This window comes from Anneissia japonica, unplaced genomic scaffold (assembly GCF_011630105.1).
Source record: "Anneissia japonica isolate Jap-2015-1 unplaced genomic scaffold, ASM1163010v1 scaffold6788_len1366326_cov149, whole genome shotgun sequence".
NCBI classification, from domain to species: Eukaryota; Metazoa; Echinodermata; class Crinoidea; order Comatulida; family Comatulidae; genus Anneissia; species Anneissia japonica.
In genome coordinates, this window is record NW_022692324.1 from 1,250,193 (window position 1) to 1,253,742 (window position 3,550).

General features: G+C 34.6%; 1 long non-coding RNA gene across 1 annotated transcript in view; it reads left to right on the forward strand.

Moving 5' to 3' along the window:
• The window catches only part of LOC117100253, a 7,041-nt gene extending 6,061 nt beyond the window's left edge, over window positions 1-980 (forward strand). Inside the window, exon 3 of the long non-coding RNA XR_004444105.1 lies at window positions 140-980. This is a non-coding gene — a long non-coding RNA (uncharacterized LOC117100253). The remainder of the gene's footprint in view (window positions 1-139) is intronic.
• Window positions 981-3,550: the final 2,570 nt, after the last annotated feature.

The window sequence follows — 3,550 nt, forward strand, 5'->3', positions numbered from 1 at the left end:
CTTTGTACCACATCGAAACCAAGGGAAAAGTGAGTGCACAATATAATTAACACTTAAATTTTTTTACTTTCCATTGCCTAGAATGAATTATATTGTTATGTATTGCCCAATTAAGATATATTTATATTTATCTTTTCAGCATCTTTAATTGTTACGACGCAGGATGTAAATCAGATACTATGGTCAGATATGTTTTAATCGATATGCAAGCTACATGTAAACAGGTGGACTCGTCATTTTGTCTCTGCATCCCTGCTGTTACAGACAGTTATGTTTAGCATTCTTGTTTGTATTTTTGAAGAGACCTGGGACTTTCAGATGATGGGAAATTTATATTTTCTCTGAATCAACTTACTATTGAGAACAGATTGTTCAAAACTCCATACCCTTTTTGTGAAAAAAAAATTTACACACTAATTACTGCACATATTAACACAAAGTGCAATAACATATTTTGTTGTGCAGTACTATAATATAGTGTGAATATATTGAATTTTCTACTTATAAAGTGCAATAGCAATTTGTACAAACATAACTGTCAGTATTAACCTGATTGCATACCTTTAATTTGGATGATGACATAATTAATATCAAAGTATTGAATCCCTAAACTCTGAGCATGTATTATTCTATCTGTATCTGAGATTAATAAGTGAACCTGTTTAATTTGGATTCTTGTATTTTTTAAAGGTTTATTTTGTTCATTAAAAATATAACATGTAGAACATAATGTTTGTGTCTATTTATAAACTGAGGTGTAAGAAGAATGATGATTGTAAATGATACTGGCTATTTTTACAGATGAATATTGGATCATTGTTTACATTTATTTATATTTTAAATTTTCTTTATTTTAGAGCCATCCTAATTATTGCCATCAAAGTATAAAACGTTCTTCAATGCAAGCCTGTATTTATCATATATTAGCTGAATAAAAATAATATATATATTATACAATTATTATTTTAACATTTAACAACATTAATGCAGCAAACAAAGCCTATTCAAAACCCCAATAAAATCTAGGCCTCAATCTAGGCCTAGCGCATGTATAAACAACGCGTAAAATTGCGCGTATTAGCCTGTGAAGTTGTCAAGAACGCCTAGTAAAGCCAAAATATTTGCTGTTTTCAATCGAAAATTTTTTAAAATCAGAAGAAGTTGTCAGGCCAATATTTCACAGAATACAAGAACAGACACTGATTGTTCGACCAACGATAACATCCAGAAAAATTGCACAATTTTGTAAAACGACGATAATTACGAGCATGTTTAGCGATATTAACATTTACGGAGTTAGGGCGTTGTTTGTTTACATTTTTACTGTAGACCGGCCTTACTTTTCTCGTTAAAATTCATGATTTTTATATAAATTCATGCATTGCAAAAATTTTGTTTAGTAGCTGATATAATAAACAGAACATGAATGGGGGGATATTATACTCATATATTATTTTTAGCACAATTCTACTATGAACCAAAAAATGCAGTTCCGCTAGGCTCGCACGATCCCAATCGCGACATGTATTCGTTCGAGGCTTGCGGTGCGTAAATATATGAAAGGCGCGTTGAAAAAACTTATTGTCTCAATATAGTGCGTATGAAACCGCCGTGCTTAAGAAAACCTAGAGAAAGGAATGCAGAATCTTTAAGTTCAGAAGGAAGTGAGGGCCAGAGAACAGGGAAACGATAGATAGCAGAGAATTTAAGACAATTAGTTGGAGCGTATGGATGTTTGAAAATGAGAGAATCAGGGTAACCAGGATTAATTGCAAGATTATCAACAGCACTGTAACAGTAATTAAGATTATACAAACAACGAAAAATAAAAGAGCCAGCTTAACTGCTTGAGCCTTACCTCAAAAGGTAATGCCACCCAGCCGACTTTAAGAATACGCCTAAAAGCACGTCATTGAATTTTTTCAAGACGTTCAGCATGTTTGGCGTAAACAGGACCCCAAGCAGGGAGACCATACTCAATGATATGCAAGATCAAAGCTTTGTACAAACAAGAGATGGCTTCAGGTGAACTATTTCTAGCATGGGAAAGGATTATGCCAAGGAGTCTGTTCAATTTAGACCCAACGTGCGAAATGTGAACATCTCAAAAGAGCTGATCAAGGTGCACACCTCGGTACTTTTGACTTTTTACGGATTCGATTTCATTACCATTGAGCAAGTAGGTAGCCTTTTCAAATTCACGCTTCCTAGCGATGTGCATAACTTTGGTTTTATTTGAATTTAAAAAGCCAAAGAAGCCCAGTAGCAAAGTTGATCAATATCTCTCTGAAAGATGGTAGCGTCATTATTGCACAACATTTGTCTAAAAATAAGTACATCGTAAGCGAATAAATCACAATGAGATAAAACGTTGAAACTAATGTCATTTACACAAAGTTTAAAAGGACCGGCCCAACTACCCTGGGGTACACCGGAGGTGACAGGCAAAGAAGATGATATTGTATCATTAAAACAGACACGTTGGTACCTATTACTTAAAAATGATGATATTCATTTTCAGACATTACACTGAATATTAAAATGAACAGCAAGCTTGTGCAACAATTCGTGGGGCATTTTATCAAATGCTTTACTCATATCAAGAAATAGAGCATCAATAACACGAGGATTCCGTTCGTCAAGGAGACGGGACCATTCATAGACAACATTAGTTAATTGTATAACACCATTATGTTTTTCTATTAACTTACAAACTACATGTGAGAGCAACGGCTCGATTTTGTTTTACATTAATTTTATCACCAGATTTTTGGACCGGGGTAACGTTCGTTATTTTCCATTCAGTAGGCAGCTCTCCTGAAATGAGTGACCTCCGAAAAAGAATCCAAAGTGGAAGACATACAGTGCTTAAAATTGATTTTAAGAGCTTAGGAGTAATTTTATCTGGGCCAGGTGCAGAATTTGGTTTCAGATTAGAAATGGCTTTGGTCACATCATCAGGCACAAATTCTATATCAGAGAGAGCTGGTACTGGAAGGGTATTCTTTGGTGGGTCATTAAAATTAAAATTAAAATTGGATGGGTTAAAAACAGAGGTAAAATAAGTATTAAAACCATTGGCAATGTCATTAAAATCAGAATATTTAATCTTATTGCACGGCTATTAAATGTTTTGGGCAAACTAGACGCCCGTTTCTCTTTAACAAAAGCCCAGAAACGTTTCTTATTGTCATTTGATTTAAATAAATTATTCACATAGTTTTTACAAGACCTTTTAATGGCTTATTTAACAGCATTACGTTTGACTTTATAGTGTGTCCAGTGATACTGCGATCCAGATCGCCTTGCTTTCCGAAAAAGATTGGTGTTTTGATGGATCAAGCTTTTTAAGTCCTTCGTTATCCAATAGGCCATGGGGTGAAAATCCTAACGTTCAGTCCCGTTCCTAGCCTGGGTTCCAGGCCCTAATTTTAGGTTACTCACTCTTTATTGCACTTAGTGCGCGCCAAACCTAATTTAATTGGCATCCCATACTCGATTTCTTTTTTTTTTTTCGAATTAGGGCCTGGGCAAACGATTCATGCGTGCA